This window comes from Rhyacophila brunnea, unplaced genomic scaffold (genome assembly GCF_057557595.1).
Source record: "Rhyacophila brunnea isolate RB1 unplaced genomic scaffold, BYU_Rbru_1.0 scaffold_1, whole genome shotgun sequence".
NCBI lineage: Eukaryota > Metazoa > Arthropoda > Insecta > Trichoptera > Rhyacophilidae > Rhyacophila > Rhyacophila brunnea.
The window spans coordinates 63,527,185-63,549,244 of record NW_028232751.1 but is presented as its reverse complement, the minus strand read 5'-3'; the positions used below and the strand labels follow the sequence as shown (position 1 = coordinate 63,549,244).

Here is a 22,060-nt window from a genome sequence, read left to right as displayed (position 1 = left end):
TAGTACCACGAGACCGATAGCGAACAAATACCGCGAGGAAAAGTTGAAAAGAACTTTGAAGAGAGAGTTCAAGAGTACGTAAAACCATTCAGGGGTAAACCTGTGGAACTCAAACGAGCGAACGGGGAGATTCATCGCTCTTCCACCGGGGTCCGCATCTCGCCGCTCACCCTCCGACAGCACGCCTTCGCAGGTGCGCCGGCGGGGAGGCGCGGGTTCGCCGACGGGCCCCCAGAGTGCGTGCACTTCTCCCTCAGTATAACACCACGACCTCGACGAGGGGCGGAGCCGCGGCGTCAACGGCCGCCGCACGCGACGGTAGAGAACGAGGTTAATAAGGTAAATAAGGTTATGGACATGATAAAGACAGACAACCAAATGTCCAACACCATCATCGGGGCTATCAACAAAGAGCTGGAAAAGATAACCGAAGAGGCCTGGGCGCTGGCCATCCAGCTCGAGGCAAGCAAGGTTGTCCTTGAGGACTGCGTCTTCTTCCACAGTACGATCGCAGCTGCGGTCGGGCAACCACGAGAGGACACGGGCAACAACCACTCTTACATACTCTTACTCACACATACATGAGGTTGACTAGGAGAAGATTCCTATAATATTATGCGACGCAGGATTTGAATACCATGATTTGGATAGCCAACAGCAAATTCCACAGGAAAAACAAATAGGTAAGTCACCAACTATTTGTGATTGTGAATAGACTAGGTTAGATAATGACCCGTAGAATTATAATACATTGAAATTATTTCACTATTGTAAAATTGAATTATACTGAGTATATGCAAACTCAATTAATTAATTAACTCTCTTTGTGAGTTAAATTTACTTAAATCAATAAAATTGTATATGGATATTATTTATTTAAAAATAATTAGTGACATTAAAAGTGCAAACCATGCGCTACATATTATTATGATAAGACATACACAGACATTGTCTTGCATTGCGGGCTGAAATGATTTGTTAGTTATAGTTATATAAGTAGTTAGTATATTATGACGTAATTTTAAATGGTTGATTTTAATTCTTTACAGAAATTACACAAGACGTTGCATTGGACAATAATATAATCATAGAATACAGAGAAGAAAGCGACATGGACGAAGATCAAATAAAGCTGGCAGATGAGATTGTAAATATTTTAGCCGATGAAGGTTTTTTACTGTCTCCACCATGATTTTGCCTGTTTCATCATCCACAGGAGTTGAAAATAATTGTCCTAATCCTATGGCTAAGGAACTGCAAGAAGTTGCACTCCAGGATCTATCTGCACGACAAACCTGTTGGAAGACATGTAATCCTGCAGGATGGAAGCGAAAAAAAAAGAGATTTTATTTTAAGAAATGTGGAGTCCAGCAATCTAAAATACCGTAAACAGAACACTGTAACAGGTAAACAACGTAAAGATGCATAAGCATGTTACTTATATAAGACCGGCCAAATTAGGCTGAGTTTGCCAAAACTTTTTTATAAAGACGATATACAGTTATAAAAAATGCTTTTTATAGGGATGGATGTGAGGACGCAAAAACCCATCAAATAAAACTAAACAGGAGGACATTAACTTTGTAAAGGGTCATATTGAAAGATACCCGAAAATGTAAAGCCACTATACCAGAGCATCTTCGACGAGGGAATATATGGATAGTGGTCTGTCCATTTCCAAAATGTACGATCAGTACATAGTGTACTGCGAACAGTCCCGGTGAGTTCAATAACTTATAGGCGAACTTTTAGCCTTAATTACAATTTAAATTTTATTAAACCAAAAAACGATCAGTGCGTCAAAATTGCATTCAGTACTCTCAAGCCTCTAGTGAGGAAAAAATCATATCGGAATCAGAGTATAGAATGCACATTGAATGGAAAATGGCAGCTGAATTATCAAAGTCATCGGACAAAAATCTTTCAATCAACAACGTAAAATACATTACAATAACTTTTGACCTGCAGAAAGTCCTACAAATACCACCATCCAGAGCTACACTGGCATATTATATGCGGAAGCTTAATATGTTCAATTTAACCGTATATGAAGGTGCTCCTCCAAATAGAGGATTTTGCTATGCATGGAGTGAAGTAGACGGAAAGAGGGGAGCTTGTGAAATCGGATCATGTTTGGCCATCTATATAAGAAATGAAGTGCCACTAACAGCAACTAACTTGGTGCTGTATTCCGATACATGTGGAGGCCAAAATCGCAATGTTCATATAGCAGCTCTCCTGAAACACCTACTGCATAAATTTTTAGAGAGTGGGCATTCGTACGTGGAAGTCGATAGCATGCATAGTGCTATCGAGTATAAGAAAAAATTTATGGACGTGTTCAGTGTGCATGATTGGCTGAACATTTTCAAAATGAGCCGTGTGGCACGGAAGTTTAAGAATGTAATGAAAATCCGTATCATGTGAAACAATTGACATTCAACGACATGCTCGACTTGAAGACATTAGCGAAAAAAATTATCAAAAATAAAAATGATGACGAAGACAAAGATAAAGTCCACTGGCTCAAAGTGAAATGTTTTAAATATGAAAAAAATTCGCCAGGAACAATCTTTTACCGCTACGATTATTCAAGTGAATACAAAAAAATTGATATATTTGGTAATCGTAGAGGTCGAAGAAGTGTTCTACCACTAGAAGACATACCAAACGCTTACGCTTCTCAGTTACACATTTCCAATGAGAAAAAAAAAGATTTATTGACAACGTGTAGCAAAAACATTATTCCTCCAGAGCTTTCATTCCGCCAGTTGGATCATCACGTGGCACTCGCAAGGTATGTTCTTTGCTAATGAAAACACCCTGAAAAAGCATGAAGAGTGAAGGCCGTTGAAGTGTGATGTGTGTCCTGGTACAGCAATGCTGGTACAGTACTGGCAATGAAAGTACCTAAATATATAATATACCTTTACAATAATTATTGAAGGATACGTTTTTTTAATATACTTATTATTTGAAACTAGCTGAGCCAGCTGGCTCTCGCCAGTCTGTCTCGCTAGGTCTTGCAGACAGCTTTTCGTCATGATGACATGGTGTTGGATTTTAATATAATTGTTAAGTATGTATAGACGGCGCCATAGTTTTCCCTTATAGTTTTACGTCAGACATTTTAACATTTCGCTGATTTGTTAGTTTTGCGATTTGCATGTCGTCACTGCCAATACAAATTTAGAGTCATATGCGTAGTCTATTCTGGAGTCAGGCCTTCACAATATTACCTGACACCACTTCAGGCTGCTAGGCCTAGCAGAACAGCTGGCAATCAACGATTGCTACCATTGACATTTTAATTTTAATACATTATATGTGTAGGTATGTGCATTTAAATATGATAAATAATTATACATCTCATTCATTCGAATATACAGCAATATTATGTGATTATCATTAAAAGCGATCAGATATATACCAATATTAATCTCTTTCGGGTCCCATTTACATAATAGAAAAAGATTAGTAGCATTAAAAACAAATTTAAACATTGTTTTGTTTCATTGTCTATAAAAAATAAATGCTTGCAGCCATAGAATAATATTTAAAAATCAAATTTTGAATTCAAAATTAACCTTAACCAATATAGTTTCCCTGTGCGGGACATTTATATCGAGACAAATGTTGATAAATAAGAAAGCAATACATATTATATCTGAGAGGAATAGACCAATTTTGATAATAATAGGAATTTATAAAACCTAAAAATGTGGAATCAGCTTAAAGAGGCCTTCATCCAGCAGTGGATTGATGACGATAATGACGATATAAATAGGTTGGTATATAAAATCACAAATTTAAAAAAAATAAAGCAGTTTATATGACTAAGAAGAGTAGAATTAGGTTGGCATAACCTTCATCCAGCAGTGGATTGATCATGGTTGATGATGATAATGACGATATTATGAATGGGTAAATATAGTATCAGCAATTTTGATAAATATAGCAATTCATATGATCGACAGAAATACAAACAACTTAGAAAGGCCTTCATCCACCAGTGGATTGATTCAGGCTCATGATGGTAATGGCAATATAAATAGATATAATATCACCAATTTTGATAAATACAGCAATTCGAATGATATAAAGGAGTAGAATCAGGCATGGGAGGCCTTTATCCAGCAGTGGATTAGTTCAGGTCGATGATGATAAGGACGATAGAAATAGGTATAATATCACAAATTCGGTAAACCTATATAGTAGTAGAGTCAGATTGCGGAACCCTTCATCCAGCAGTGGATTGATCGTGGTTGATGATGATGACGATATGAGTATGTAGATAAATATAACATCACCGATTTTGATAAATACAGCAATTCATATGACGTAGTCGTAGAATCACGCTACGGAACCCTTCATCCAGCAGTGGATTGATGATGATGATGAAATTCAAGACTATCAAGAATACAATCAACGTAGAGAGGCCGTCATCCAGCAGTGGATTTATTAAGGCTCGTGATAAAAATGGCTTAAAAATATAGATAGTATAATATCACTGATTTCCATGTGTAAGTAAGGAGTAGAATAAAGCTGAGGAGGCCTTCATCCAGCAGTGGATAGGTCCAGATTGATGATGATAAGGATGGTAAAAATAGGTAGATATTATACAATATCACACATTTTGTTAATTATAACAATTCGTATTAATTTATTTCATTGTTTGCAATGGCAACTTAATATGACTATATCTATGGAAATTAGTAGCCTAGGTAATTATTCAATAAAAAAATAGTAAGTAAACAGCCACAAAGAAGTATTTAAAAAAAATCAAATGTGTTATTAATTAATAGAAAACTCATCTTACAATAAAAATGTCTTGATTGAAATTGATTATTTAACATGCTAATAGAAATGTCACATTTTTTCAATTAATTCTGCAAATTCTAAATTTGAATTCTGACACGTCAAATGAACTTGTTTTGCGAAAGAAAACAAATGAAAATCTAAGTCTATTAGTTTGACAGATAAAAAGCAGTGACATGGTTTTAGATTATATTTTCATAGTAATTAGTGAGGAAAGATGTATTTATTTCTTGTAGCACGCCAATGTGCTACTTACAGATTTGAATAGTTTGGTGGAATATTAATTCTGATTTGTGAAATATCGATTATATAAAAAGTATTAAGTGACAATATAATCAATTTGCCGTAGATGGCTAGCAAGATGCGAAAATGTATGGTGACGGATGTAAAACGCGATTTAAAAACGATATTATCTGTAATTGTGTCGAGTTATATCAAATTTGTGCCCGATTCAAATGGAAGTAGATTCGGGACTCTAAAAATTGAAGTGAATTCCTTTAATAATCAACAAAACGGTGTTTAAATAAAAAAGTTGACGTATTTTCCAAAATCTCTTAGGATAATAATATATAGGAGATTATAAAAAATGAAATATAATATCTATAATAGTTTTGGTACTGAGTATCAATTGACATTCTGGATTATTTCCTCGGCGAAATATCCTGTTAAATATTATTATTTACTATCAATTTATGGTTTAATTGAAGTGACTAAGATTCGTAATGTTATCTAATATTTGCTTCGTAGATTTCTGAATTCATTTTATGACAGCTGTCTTGCATGTTATTGGGGACACTGTTCATATTTCAAAAAAAGAACTACTATAATATGTTCAATCAAAAATCTGTTTTTTTTTCTTGTTATAAATGTTATAAAGACAACCGTCAAAACGGAAAATTCAAAAAAAGACAGTGTGACGCGCACTTGCCTATCGAAATTCTTGCGTGTGATAATCTTGGCCGTATATGCAGCGTTGACGCACTTGCCATCTGACAGAACACAAAAAAATTCATGCTGGGGTACAACGAAACTCGCGATTTGACGAAGTGTTGCAATCTTAAATTTAATCCCCTGAACATTTTAACAAGACTGATATCCCTCTTTCTTCCCTGTACCCTTCACTAACAATTTTATTATTCCAGACAACCATTGCCTAGCATCAACGGATTGCAAATTGACAAGTTTGCCTATCAGCAAGTGCCAGATGAAGGCTATGAATTAAAAAAAAACGACAAGACCAAAGTTTTTGCTTTTTTAGCATTCGACCTGCAGCACTGTTTTCCAATGCCTTCTCTTAACTCAAATATAGTGTAATATAAAAGGCAATTGTACACATATAATTTGACTGTAAGAAATTGCACATCGAACCGAACCTCATGTTATATGTGGCACGAGGGAATAGCTGCAAGGGAGCCAACGAAATAGCGTCTTGTGTGATAAATCATCTGAATACCTACCTTAACCCTAACTGTTGAAAGTGTTATTGCATTCCCTGATTCTTGTCCGGGACAAAATAAAAATAACACAATAACTGCAGGTCTATCTTACTTAGTAAGTACATCACCAACTATCCAGGTCATAGATCATAAATATTTTCTCCCAGGCCATTCACGTATTGAGAAAGCCAAGAAAACTTCCAACATAGAAATTAATATTCCCCATGATTGGTATCAGTTTGTTAGAACAGTAAGGGGCGAGAAATCTTTTTGAATTTGTTTGTTGAATTACAAAAACAATTTTAAAATCTTGTTTCATTCAGTGTTGACCAGGGGTTGACAAAGCGTTTGATAAACAGATTTATTTAATTGTAACAGTCTTTATATATTGAATATACATCAATTTTGAAAACACGTCAGAGTATATGCACAGTGAATATAGTTTTGAAGTTATGTTGGTGTTTTCACACTGAGTTTTAGTAGATGGGGAAAATGGTTTTACGTGCCGAGTGGAAATGGTTTTTTGACTGTTTGAAACTTGTACGGTCCAATAACCTCATATAATAAAAATGATTAATAGTTGAAAAAACTTGTTGACAAATATTACTCAAGAAAGCAAAACAACATTCATGACATGAAGTTTACTTCTATTTTTGCAGTGACAGTAGATTTTGAGCATCAGCTTGTTGTCAGGGAAATAGATCCATAACGAGGTCTCGGAGGATTTTAACCAGATAATGAAGCAGAGGGACGCCACCCACAACATGGAACCACATGAGTACCTAATATTTACATACTTGATTTTAATCATATTTTCTTTTTTTTTCATATTTATTTACGTATACCGTGATTTGACATTCGATAAATCCTTTATGGGCTTAACTGTTTTTCATCCATTCAAAAACTCCCATTTTGTAAAATGCAGGAACGAGCAATATTTATAAGATTTTTTTAAAAAAATAATAGAGAGCACTTATATAATGTTTATTATAATAGGAAATATTGTGCACAAAAATGTAAACATATTTAATAACCACTAATTAATACCTTCACAAGGATTAGAAATTATAGCTTAATAGATTCTAGCACCTAGTTGCTTGGACTATTTCAACTCTTAATTTTAATGGTGTTTTCTTTTGTTTACCAGGAGTGCTTTGCCTCATGCCCGTTATCGTCTTCGTCTTCAGTAGTTATACCACGTGGGACGTGCAAGGTGTGTTCGATGTACTTCGCCAATTCCAACGCCCTGAGGCTGCACGAACAGCAACATTCTGAATAAAGGCCTTTTGAATGCAAAATTTGTACAAGCAAATTCAAAAAGAACTCGCATCTACTAAAGCATAAACACATCCACTCAATTCAGAGACACGGTTGCCCTAAATGTGTAAAGATTTTAGCACCGGGAAAGGTATGAAAAGACACAGCATAGTTTGAGTTGTGACCAATGCGAATCTAAATTTTTAAACTCCGAACAGCTGAAAAAGCACGTCCTGACTCACAATGACGGGTACTGCATTCTGCTGTGACTTGTGAGAGATGTCTTGGAAGATTCCGGCGGCCAACTAATAATAAGTAACTAACTTAAATTTAAATTTCATCAAGTACCCTCAGTTGATAGTATTAATAATGATATGACAATTATTATACACTACACTAATGTATTCATTGGTTTTAAATAAATTGCTGAATTTTCATGGACTGACGTACTTTTTTTTCCCAAAAATATAGCTGCTACAGGCTACGTCAAAAAATAATTGCAGAAAATAAAATTTGAAACGAAGCATATTATTGGAATATAACTTTCTATAAATTATAGTGTAGCCTAAACTGTCAACAGTGACCGCACACTGACGTGCTCTACCAACTTAATCCCTTCAAATGACCCACAGGCTACGTCAAAAAATAATTGCAGAAAATAAATAATTTTATAATCGTTTATAGTGACCAACCTTTAATCTTAAATGTGTATGTAGTTATAAAGTATAAAACTTAATTGTGTTCCTTTGTATTGTAAATTTGTGATTGTGTCTGTAAACTTTAATTAACGTGAACAATAACCAATAAAACTCTTTGAGACATTTTGCAAAAAATCGTAATATTTCAATACTAATATGCATCCAATATGATCAACTATTCTTAACATAGACTATTGTATGACAACATCTTTTTGGCTACGTGTTAATACTGTGAACTAACATGCCCCGCCCATTTTTACCCGGAATCCCATTATAAACTAAGAAGCTCCTCCCATTTAGTAGACAGCAGCGCCTAGACGCTTAGCCAAGAAGATGTTGTCGTACAATACCAATAGACATAAATAAATATATTTATTGAGAAGCAACTGCACAAACGACCCGATTCTTACCGAAAAAATACGAAGCTGATGGGCTGGGGTGTTGAACAGAAATCAATGCGCAACAAGCAATGCGAAATTCATTACAAAATGGCGGCCATTTTCAAACTGATTTATGGGCCGACGACGCATGCCCTGTGTTCAATTCGTGACACGTACGGAAAAGTCGCACTTGCGGACTGACACCCGTCGCGAGCAGTCGCCTGACTAAGCGTTCCGATACCTGTCCAGATCTAATTCCATCTGCCGAATTATCTGCTACCGATACTCCGCTGAACACCGATACCTGATTCCAGAGATATAAGCAATAATCAAAATTCTAACAGATTACCAAATTGCTTTCAACACTGCAAGTACCAAAGAAGATCAAACTACCTGGAAACACCATGGAGCAGATACAATCCGAATTAACCAGACTCGGAAACTCCAGATCGACCAGGCTCCCGAGACTTCCTGACGCTACACATCCTACTGCTGACGGCCTATCAGGACGAAGCCATAACATCACTCTACGTCAAACCACCCACCCGCACACACACCAGGAGCAACACAACAAAGAACACGCCGCGAAAGTACTACATACACATGGACCAATCAGAGCCAGAAATCTACCCACCGATCACCAACAATCACGACGCCAGTCAAGGAAGCAGACCCTCCCTCATCCACATGGAATGAAGACAATCGCCTAAATATAGTCATAAGAGGCTTCCCGATAGGCATCAACACTGAAGACATCGCAGACGACCTAACGCACAAAGGCTTCCCGATCATCAGCGTCCGGAGGATCACCCCGGGCAGGAGTGAACATCCGATGCCTCTTGTCTTGGTCAAACTCCTGGACAACGACAGAGGGAAGCAAATCTTCAACCTGAAACAAGCACTTTACCACAGAATACAGATCGAGCTACTAAGACGATACATCAGCGTAGGTCATCAACAATGCGTTAGATATTCCACCCGCCAAGATCAAGTCGAGCAACACACCCACTACAACAGACCACGACACCAGCATCACCAACACCAGAACAAATACAAGTCGGAGGAAATTCTACAATTTCTCAACGGATTACTCGATCAAAACAGTCGGATGCAACAACCGGATCTACAGACAGAAAACGAAACGCGAACCGACGAATTACCCCCTGAGAACACCACGCACCGCCTGTACAACACAGCACAAGACGATGGGAAGACACAGGACGATGAGCATAGCACTGCCGACGCCGCAGTCCCACTCACACCGACCGGATCACCTACTACACCAACTACAACCACAACACCGATCAGAACACCCAAAGCCAAAGAGTCCCTGGAAGTAGACGACACTGACACCTCGACAACCGACCCCGAAGAGATCCCAGAAAACGAAATGGAGAATACCGAAATTGAGACAAGCACCGAAGAAGAGCGCAAAGAGACAAGCATCGAGCGACAGATTGAAGAATTTCACCAAGACATGACGGAAAACAAGGACAAGATCAAGTGATGCTACCGTAACACCGATTGATCTCCACACTTATTGTAGTCGGTCAGCGGCTACCCTTATTCCAAAAATAAGGGGAAAAATAAGGCCTAGATCGATTATTTTTAGTGATTTATGACGGTCATACACCAAAGTATATAAGTAAGTATTTCCAACACTCGACAGTCAATCATAAATATATTTTTAGCAAATGTCCTAAAATCAATAAACTTGTGACTCATGCTTTTGTACGTAGGCGATAAGGAAATATTTGAACATCGTGATTTCGTCGACCCTATAACACGCGCTCACACCGACAAGGCAAAACAAAATGGAGAATACCGAAATTGAGACAAGCACCGAAGAAGAGCGCAAAGAGACAAGCATCGAGCGACAGATTCAAGAATTTCACCAAGACATGACGGAAAACAAGGACAAGATCAAGTGATGCTACCGTAACACCGATTGATCTCCACACTTATTGTAGTCGGTCAGCGGCTACCCTTATTCCAAAAATAAGGGGAAAAATAAGGCCTAGATCGATTATTTTTAGTGATTTATGACGGTCATACACCAAAGTATATAAGTAAGTATTTCCAACACTCGACAGTCAATCATAAATATATTTTTAGCAAATGTCCTAAAATCAATAAACTTGTGACTCATGCTTTTGTATGTAGGCGATAAGGAAATATTTGACCATCCTGATTTCGTCGACCCTATAACACGAGCTCACACCCACAAGGCGGAGCGAATGCGGGGATCAGTGAAATGGGGTAATAAAAAGAATATTGCTGCAGTCTTACGAATATATGTGGAGGACGAGATTGGACGGTTGCGACCCATTTATAGTGATTCTAGAGGACATTGTTCATTTTTTGGAATTCCATAAATGAAGAATTGTAGAGAGAGAACAGGGTGAAGGAGGTCGGCGGACTGACGATTTCTGTATGACATGAATATGTAATTCCTATTATTGCAAGGAATAATCCAGGACTCGAGCAGGAAGCATTCCGCTTCCTCGTGCTAAAGCGGCAGCTGGCCGCCATCCTTCGGTCCGGAGCAAGGTCGGAAGATCTGCCGAGAGCTTCTACAGCCTCATGAAATCGTTTGATGCCCAGTTTAAAAAACTGAGGGAAGACGTTAGAAATCTAAATGTAGATCATGAAGAGAAAAAATGGAATAACAAACTCTAAGAGATCTAGAAAGGGTCAGTAATCCCTTCTGGGGAAATCCTCCCACAGAGGAAAAACTTGAGATATCTGCGGATAGCCTCCAAAATCAATTTACCCCCAACGAGTTAGATTACACAAATAAATCACTCAGACGACACATAAATAGCCAGCACTATTTATAGTCCATGACAAGCCATCACCTCCGATAATCCCAGCCTCAACTCGAGACGTTGTATACTTAATCGAGCGCCTGCCAACGAATTATAGGCATTTACCAAAAAAGGCATACTAGCTTTGACAGATTATTTATAGTAGATTTGATTAGTATAGTGATCCGTATAAAGTATCGCCGCGTATGTGCGGCGACACCATTTTATTCGAATTTTTCTATGCCAAGTTTATAATTTCGATGTTAATTATACATAGACATACACAAATACATTCATTATCAATTTTTAAATGTTATTATAAAATAAATATTCGTTTCTAGTGAGAAAAAAATACGTAAATAAACACAAATATTACGAACAAAATCTATTTCCGTAAAATTCCTACATCCCCTTTTATGCTCTTATGAAAAACATTTTAAATTCGACCATCAGAAACAGATGTTCTGTCGAAGATTCCAGGCTAAAATTGGAAACGGCTGTGTTCAAAATTTTAGAAGTCGTTTAGGAGTCGGATTGCATGCATTGAAATTGGATCGCGATAATAATAATTATCCAATATTATTTATTTTGTGATTTTGTCATTTTATATCTATTTTTTACTATTTTTATTACACAATACATTATACATTATAGCGGTGTTTCCCGACCAGTGTCGCGAGAGCAAATTATAGTAAAAGCAAATATATAAAAATATATTTTTATAAAACTATATTACTACTTGATTTATAGTATATTACTACAGGCGGACCTCGACTTTCGAACGTTTGACTTTCGCACAATTCGCTATTTCGCACATTAAAAAAAAATTGTTTTATAAAACGTTGCGCTGTGGGGTAAAGATGCCCCCTCCCGCTCGCTCACAAGCAAGTGCATTTCTTGCATCACTTGCATCCTGCTCACACCCGTCACTTTGCTTGTGAGCTAGCTATGATAGGTATAGTGAGTGAGAAACGGAAAAACTGCAGTGTTAATATGAATAAAAAAAATCAAGGACTCATAAACTTCACACGATCGAGACAACGATGGTAATTATTACGACGTTCTGATCGTTTGCATCAATCGGACGTTCGTATGATACAAACAGGTCTACGATATGTTGTAAAAATTGTGGAAATATATCTTTAAAGATTGTTTCCAAAAGACACATTCCAAAAATCTTTGTCATCATGGATCGATGACCAACATCAAAAAGATGTCCCTCTGAGTATTTCAATTATTCAAATGAAGGCTATTAGTTTGCACAAAAATTGGAAGGCTAGATTAAAAGAAGATTCTAAGACGATTTTCAAGCAAGTAACGGTTGGTTTATATTAAATTCACTGGAGAATCGGCTGATGCGGATAAAGATGCTGCAGAAGAATTTATTTCCTCATTATCCAAAATTATGGAAGATGGAGAATATTCCTCTAGCCAAATATTTAATGTAGATGAGACAGGTTTATTTTGGAAAAAATGCCTAGTCGTACATTCTTATCCAAGGAAGAATCAGTTGCCCCCGGGCATAAACCGTCTGAAAACCGATTGACATTGCTTCTTATTGGAAACTTAGCTGGTGATTTAAAATTGATGCCAATGTTAATTTATCAACCAGAAAATCCCAGAGCATTGAAAGGGAAAGAAAGAATTGCTTCCAGTCATTTGGTAATTAAATAAAAAAGCCTGGGTAACTGCGTTAATATTTAAAGATTGGTTTACTTTAAATTTCGTGAAAGCAGTTAAGCAATATTGTAAAGTTAATAATTTACCATTTAAAATATTTTATTTAAAATAAGAAAAAGAAGAGTGGCCAACAGTTGACTCTTGATAACTTTTGAAGGGAAACACCCGCAAACCCCACTTAAACATGTCTCTTAAACGCCTCTTAAACATCTTATATACTTGATAAATAAATATATAAAAATGCACACAATTTAAATTTTTTTTTACTTCCCTCTACTTTCGAACATTTAACATTCGCACACACTTTCAGGAATCAAGTATGTGCGAAAGTCGAGGTCCTCCTGTACTTGATACTATGTGATTTACAATGTGTGTGACAAATAAAAACTAATACCAGTCAACGTTTGTTTAAATTATTTCGACCTGTTCACCCATACTCATACATAGACATTTTAATGTATTCAAATTAAAAAAGGACAATTACTATCATCTATAACACTACAATATTCAAATAAAAATTTCAAACAAATAAACAGAAATCAACCACTTTCTTGGGGTGATATTATGGACTATAGCAAACCAGCGGTTCCCATTATTATTATACTGTTCTTATTTTGATTGGATAGTAATATAATGAAATAAATTTAGCGGATCTCAACATGTTATAACAATAAATCTTTTTCTCAGTTTATCTCACAATTTTTTTTATAGATTGTTATTTTGCCCTGCTAAGTATAATATTATCCAATCAAAATAAGAACAGTATAATAATATCTAATCATTTGAAAAAAATGAAATTTCTTATAAGTACAAAAAAAATGAGAACCGCTGGTTTGCTATAGTCTACAATATAATCGAAATAATAAATTATAGTAGAATAACGATCGCTGGAACAAAATTTATGAGGTGAATTTAGAAAAAAATATATTTTTATAAAATCTTGAGAACCACTGAATTTATTTTACAATATTTTACTGTCCAACCAAAATAAGAATAGTATTATAATAAGGCATGCATTTTTGAAGCAAGTATTAATAGACAATTTTGAAAAGTTTTTACATAACAACTGTCAGAATTTTAAATGAATGGTAAGTATTTATTTCAAAGTATCGGTATAAGCCCGCCAGTTTTAATGTTGAATGTAAAATAATGGTACAGCAAGAAATAATATTCAAAAATTAGTAGTAAAAATAAATAATCATTATTTAAATGACTGGGCCAATAGATAAAATCAATATCCATTATTATTTTGATAGTATGAAAAGTAAAAAACATTCAATGGGGCGCACGGCATTTTAGGGTTACCATTATCGCATATAAAGTATATTAGTCTATGCATTCATGAATATCGGTAAGAACAAACTATTTATGATTATATTATTATTAAAAGAAGATCAAATAAGAAGTCGCAGATGTGCAGAAAAAAGAGCTAGATGGACATTTCACAGAGTAAATGCGAATAACCTCAAAGATTAAATTAATAATTGATCAAAAATATAGGTTCTCTAGGTAGGTACTACAAATATTACAGAAATCATTTTTTTAACTAAGTACATTTTTATTACCTATTATTGTCTAATTTTATAAAAAAAATGAATCTCAGTTTGGGTACAACAATAATTAATAGTAATAGTATGATATTAAATTTGTCTCAATTAAAATTGTATGCTAAATTAATTAGTTAGGGTTCGTGGATTTTTTATATTTTACATGTTTTTTACTAATCACTACAAAAAAGGTTTTTTTCAACGTCTTTTAAAATTACTAATTTAACTAAGTATCTTAATTATTTATATAATATGTATATTATTATTTTTACTATTAGTGTAAATGCCGAATCAGATAATAATTTAATATTGTTAATTTATTACAGTATGTAATGTAAACAAGACCGTGAAACGTATTGCCATTGGCGAGCCAAAAGTCCGAGGACAATTAATAAGTCGTCCGATTTGTCTATGCTCTGATACTGATCAACGAACGAATAAAAAAATCGAGCTGTCAAAAGTTGCGATTATCGGAATGTTTTCCGATAATCCTAAAATGTTGTGTTATTTATATGTAGACTTGCATAAAATAATATAACAGTAAAAACAACACAAATTTTATGTTTTCTTTTATGAATTTCATAAACGTTTTTAGTAATAGGTTGTACGTAATTGAAGGAAAAGATTTTTATGTTATCGTTTGACTGGGTGTGTATTCTAGATTATCATTTTCAATCATTCACATTGATCGACATCGGTCGTTTTTAGTAATAGGTTGTATGTAATTGATATATCATTGAAGGAAACGTCTTATTCTGTCATATGTTTGTTACCATTGATTATTATTGTGAATTTTTGAACACAAGAAATACATTTATTGTAAACAACTGAAGTCTGTCTTATTATTTAATTCTGATACTGAAAATAATATGTAATAAGCACTATACAAGTCTGAAGTATGTCTTGTTATTATTGAAAAGTTGAAAATGTATATAATAGACACTACAATTTATTTAACTCGGCAATGAAGTAGAGATTAAGGGTTTGAATCTCATAAGGTAAGGTTACATATATCTTTGAAGTGCGCTTAGATCAAGAGTGTATGCCTAACAGCTACCTACAACTGATGGTTCGGAAGGTGCAGTTAAGTTAAGCTACAGCTGATAGTTAAAATGAAATAGTATCTTAAAGGCACTAGAAGCTTGCTCAGGAGACTCGCATTGCATCATTGAGCCATTTTATAGATACACAAATGCTGCTACACTAAATGGGCGTAAGGGATGAAATAATAGAGAAATACCATTCTAATAGTATAATCTGTTCTGGAGAGCCAGATAGAAAGAACAATACTATCCTACTAAATATAACATAATAAGGAAGCTACTAAATAAGTTATTTCTGTAAAAGAAAAAATATTGACAAATTGATATTTATACTTACCATTAATTATTTAAATAATTCCCGGAAATTGTTTAAATAATTCCCTATCATAATTTAAATACTTCCATTGTTATATTATAATACTTACCAATAATCATTTTTTACTTGCTATTCATATTAAATAGTTCCCACCTTTTTAATAAAATACTTGCTCGATTTTTTATTAAAATACTTGCTGATAATGGATATATATACTTACCCAATAATTTGAAGCCATATAATAATAATTATAAAAAATTGAATTTACGGAATCAAGATAATTATAATAGGTGTAATAATAATCATTCGAAGAAATTCTGAGGTAAAATTATTTAGAAAAAAACTTTTTATGAAATGTTGAGAACTACTGAATTTATTTGACTATAATTCACTATCCAAGTAAGTAGTATTATAGTTTTATAAAAATATATATTTTATAAAATGTTGAGAACAACTGACCTTGCTTTTACTATACTGTGCTGTCGCTCTACACTGGTTGGGAAGCACTACTATAATGTATTGTGTAATAGTAGGTACATAATAAAAAAATATTCTAAATTAACTCACTCCCACGATGTGTATGCTAGATAATTAACTCACTAATCAAAGGGTTAACGCCCGCTTAGAACTCCAATATTTTCCAGATGACTGGAAACTAATGACATCACACCCGCCCCGATCACTGGCTATTAGCCTGCTCCCTATGATGAGCCAAATCTTAGAGAGAATCATAAACTCCAGACTTCAAATCACCATTTATGAGAAAAACCTTGTACCATACGAGCAGGTCACGCTACTAATTACCGACTGCTACGTGCAACAGAATACATAACAGACGGTTTCAACCACCACAGGCACACGGTTGGCTTGTTCTTAGATATTGCGAAAGCCTTCGACCAAGTTTGGAATACAAATGTCTTTTTTATACCTCAAATTATCAAAAGAATCAATTTGTTTCTTATTTTACATTATCACACAATTAGGGGAGTTCAATCCGAGCCCGCCGTCCAGGATTGAAAAAATTACAAATAATTTAGATGAATGGAATATTACTTATACGCCAGTTGGTTATCAAATAGCCTTCTCTCCTCTTGGACCTCTCATCTCAGCATTTTCAGCCCGTGCAACCAGCTAAAACGTCCTAGTGAGTAATTAGATAATAAATGTAAAGGAATCCATCTCCCCACAACCAGAAACCGCTTCACGCCCATGTACATAGTATATCCACATGCCTACCAGTAAGTAGTAAAGGGTGCCTGCTGAAGGAAGGTAGGTAATTATATTTACGGAATTTCAATTTTGTTTCCTCAGTGTTTTACAGAACGCGCTAAAGCATATATTTTATATAAGCTTGTACTACAAAATCAACGGTCTTTGTCCAGACTCACATGTGTAAAATAACAGCCATTACTGCCCTTCCAAGGAAGAAGGCAGTAACATACACACTATGGTGATACTTTTTATTAGTAGGATGGAAGACCCGTTTCGAATTCTGAATGGAGACAAAACCAGTTTCTGTTTATGACCAAAGACAGGCAAGGTGATTGCCTCGAAAGGTACAAAAACATTCATCAGGTCCAATCCGGAAACGAAAAAGAAACTATAACAGTTCTTAAAGTGTTTTCCGCCGATGGTTGTATTTTCGTATTTGAGGCCACCTAAAGATATTGTTAACAGCATGCCGACAGATTGGTTTATGGGTTAGACGGAGTCTAAATGGATGAAAAGAGAGACATTTTTTGAATATGTGGCCAACGGTGTGGATATATGGCTTGATGGAAATAAGATTAAAAGACCAGTTATTCTTTTTGTCGACGGTCACAAATCCCATTTAACATTAGAATTGAGCAAATTTTGCAGCGAGCGACAAATAATTCTATATGCACTACCTCCAAACACGATGCACATGATGCATCCGGTAGTGTCAGCGTGTTCAAACCACTTAAAGACATTTCGAGCAACCTCAATATGGACGAAACCATCAAAAATGTATTCAGAAAATGTGGTCTATATCCGCTTAGGTGTAGATTACACGAAATTTACCATAGTCACTGTGACACTGCATTGAATCAGTCAATCAATTATAGTGAAAACATTGAACACCCATGCTGTCAAATCTATCGATCAGTTATCATTCGGTCGATTCGCACGAGCGGGCCCACGCCCATCTTATATACCTACCCTGCTACATACATACTAAATTTGTCAACACAAATCGAAAATTTGTGAAGGACACAGTTAAATGCATTTGACATAATAACGATCAGGTCGGCGTCCACAGTGAAGGGTAGAAATCCAAGATAGCCGATTTCATTATTACAATGGATAAGATTGAGGTGAATTGAAATCGTTACGCGGATCATTCTCAAACGCTTTAGACGTTGCGCTCAGACAAAGCTCGGTGTCGGTCGGTCCGTTCACCGTGCACGCCAAACCTTGGAATATTTAAACACAAACTTTGCGATGATCAATAAGACATCAGCTCTCGACTCCTGTTGTCTCCTCTTCTCCGACGATGCGGTGCACGATGAATATCCGGCGCCGTCATACTCCCGAGGCATTCTGAAAGCGGACACGCAAAATATGAGATTAAACAATAGTAAATTTACAATTCCACTCGTACGGTAGACTGAATTACAGTAAAACCTCGGTATTTCGAACGCCGTTAAATCGAAATTCGCTCTAAAATGAATATTTTCCCGATTTTTACCCCCCAAAATTGTTTAATCATACAAAAAGTTTGTTACAAATCGAAATATTCGTTATTTCGTAATTTGAAATGAATTTTGGTCCGCACAAGCAATTATTATTCGTATAAATTGAAGTTTATTTTTGTTTACTTAAAATATTTTGAAATTCATACATATTTCCGCCAGCTGTGGGCGAATCGGCGATTAATTATTATTATTATACATCTACCGTTATAGCGATGACGCATCGGTGCGCGAGTAACAGGCACACACAGCTGAGCATCAGCCGAGTTCGTTTCATTCGTTATCAACTCACGGCCGCGCACCGCGTTCAGTACATAATATTATCATACAAAATTATCGATACAATAGAAATCAAATAAACGAGTGTATTCGTAATACTAAAGTCTCGTTGTTTTAATATGTGGCTGCAGACATTTTTTTATATTGTATACCTGTGTTTAGTGTTTCGGACTGGCGTTTTTCTCCTATTTTACTTATTTACGACATTTATTTATCGATAATGTTTCGGACTGGCGTTTTGTGACTGTGTTTTTCACGTATTTTGTTTATTTTCGACATTAATTTAGAGTTATTAACTCAAGACAGACTTTATTATTTTATATTAGTAACAATCGCTGATGTAGTTAAAAAAACATATAAGGCTATTACGATCGCCGAATAAATGAATTTGATTTGTGATGTCGACAATAAAGTTGACAGCAAAGGAAAGCTGGCAATTAAATACGGCATCTGAACTCATCGTTGTCCACCATCTTGAAAAATCGAGAAAAGGTAGAAATGGCATTTCATCAATTCAAGATGAATGGTGATAATTTTCGATTGCGACACGCGAGTCACGAAAAATTAGAGTCAAAGCTATTTGAATATTTTTCAAATATACGGTCGGCTAATATTCCGATATCGGGCCCGTCATTAGTTGAAAAGGCAAAATCGTTAGTCAAAATAAATCCTTTGTTATAAATTATACAAGCAAAAGTGTCTATACTGTGGATGGTGAGTTTTACTGATTTAGTCATTTGAAAACTTCTAATACTTGTCTGAAATATGCAAAAGTAACCAAACAGGAATAGTTTACTTTAGCTTGTTATAATAAGATCGCGTTGGTCTAAATTAAATCAAACAAACCTAACCAAAGAGAAAACACTTTTGAAACAGTAACCTTTGACTTGCAGAGTGTTTTACAGATTCCAAGTAGCGATGTCTCATCTCTATATTACAGCAGAGAACTCTGTTGCTACAATTTAACAAATTATGAAGGAGCTCCGCCTAATAGTGCTTTCTGTTATATTTGGCATGAGGTAAATGGCAAGCGTGGTAGCATAAAGATTGGTACATGTTTGTATAGTTATTAAACTAACTTAAGCGTCATTTTTAGTGACACGTGTGGTGACCAGAATCGCAATCAAAATATTTTGGCCCTTTTGATGGTGTAGAGCTCAGACAATATTGAAGTATCGGAGCAAAAGTTTTTAGAATCCGGACATTTAATGATGGAATGTGACGGTATCCACAGTGCCATTGCGAAGCAGAAGAGATTCATGAGCGTGTATACGATGCATGACTGGATAAAAAAATTTCAGCTGCTCAATCTAATCGCAATAAGACAACTGCGACACCGTATACCTCAACAGAACTACTTATTTTAGTAATTTATGCATATTTTTTCCGATATTCAAAATTATAGTATTTTGGGCGTACTATACCTGTTTTATATTGTACATAGTACGCTGACCAAAATTATAGTACAAATACTATAATTATAGTACGGTTGGCAATACTGAAATATGGACCTTACAGCTTTAGCAGAGAAGATTTCATACTGTCTATAAGCATATGATATTAGAACAGCATACCATTATAATACAATTGAAAAAATGTAATAGTTTAAGGGGAATTCGATAGCTTATACCTGTGGCGAAGGGTGGAGGTAGCCTGTTAAAATCCACCATAAACTTTGGCAGACATACGTATTTGTTTTCATTGATCAAATTAAAACAAATTAAAACAACGAATTGCAGATGGTGTTGATTAGTTTTTAAAATTGAATTAAACCTTGCGAAACCAAACTATAATAGATAATAGTCAAAAAATCTTCGCCTATATATAAAATATCTAATATTGTGCAATAGCATCATATATAACATTGGATATTTTATAGATAGCATATTATTTATCTATCATAGTTTGGTCGAGACAGGGCTGAATAAAATAAAATAAACCAACAATATGTGAAATATGTATACTTAATCCGTCGAAAACAAATAAGTATCAACGAAAAAGTGAACACAATTATGTCGTATCGCCCCAAATATACCAAATCTATTATGGTTTGGTTTGGGTAGGGTTTAATTGATTTCTAAAAATTGTAAATTATAGTCTTAATTCATAAAAACAAATACGGATGAGTCGTATGACTGACAAAGTTTAATGTGCACTTTTGTATGGCGAATCTTAACAGCACCCTTCGCTACTGGCTTTACCGATATAAGTATTTTGGTCGGCAATCGTCAAATTAAGCCTGCGACAAGACGATAGAATATCATTAAATTATTATAATGTTATTAACTGGTATTTTACCTGATGTACTGGTTTGTGATCGGAATACGAAGAGCCAGGTTGAGGATCTTTACCACATAATGTATCCATTGTGTCTTCAACACACTCACGCTTCACGTCAGCTGGTTGAAGGTCAGTCTCATGCTTAATAGGCGTGAGGCTGGGTGCGGGGTCCTGAAAGAAACATCTCAATAGTATGCAATCACAAAATGTAACAAGCAAAAGTGATAAAATAATAATTACCCCATGATTATCATGAGCAGGAAACTTGAAAGGCGCCTTAAAGCTTCTGATTCAATGTAGAAATTAACAACATAATAATTATGTCAGGGCATTTATTTTTATTATTTTAGTCCAATATACGTTGTCACTATTGGCAGGAAGTCACACACCGAGTGTTTATTTCAGGAATTCAGGGAAAAAAATTTCGTGTCCAAACCGGAGCTGAAATAACCACCTGGGCTGCGACTAATGGTGGAGTATAGTGGTTGTCATCAATGGTGAATTGGTGAATGTGGACAATTTTCCTGGCACAATACACATGCATACAGAAACCACGTAACCAATAGGTAGGATGGCAGACATGACATGGTTATTAATTTAAGAAAACAAAACATTGTGGACATAACAAATCAAAATTCAGGGCGTTTAAATATTTACTTTTATACTGAAGAGTATAAATAAGTTATTAGTTATTGTCGTTTATAATCGACTGTCACATTGACAAACGTCCTAGTGTATTACGATATTATTATACACATAAGAAGTTTACTTACTTTGATCGTCACTTCAAATTATTAATAACACA

At 35.2% G+C, this 22,060-nt stretch overlaps 1 long non-coding RNA gene across 1 annotated transcript; it reads left to right on the top strand.

Moving 5' to 3' along the window:
• The first annotated feature begins 342 nt into the window (after positions 1–342).
• On the top strand, positions 343–2,550 carry LOC147080077 (uncharacterized). The gene is made up of 3 exons (XR_015070762.1): positions 343–683; positions 1,050–1,406; positions 1,524–2,550. It is a non-coding gene; the product is annotated as an uncharacterized LOC147080077 (long non-coding RNA).
• Positions 2,551–22,060: the final 19,510 nt, after the last annotated feature.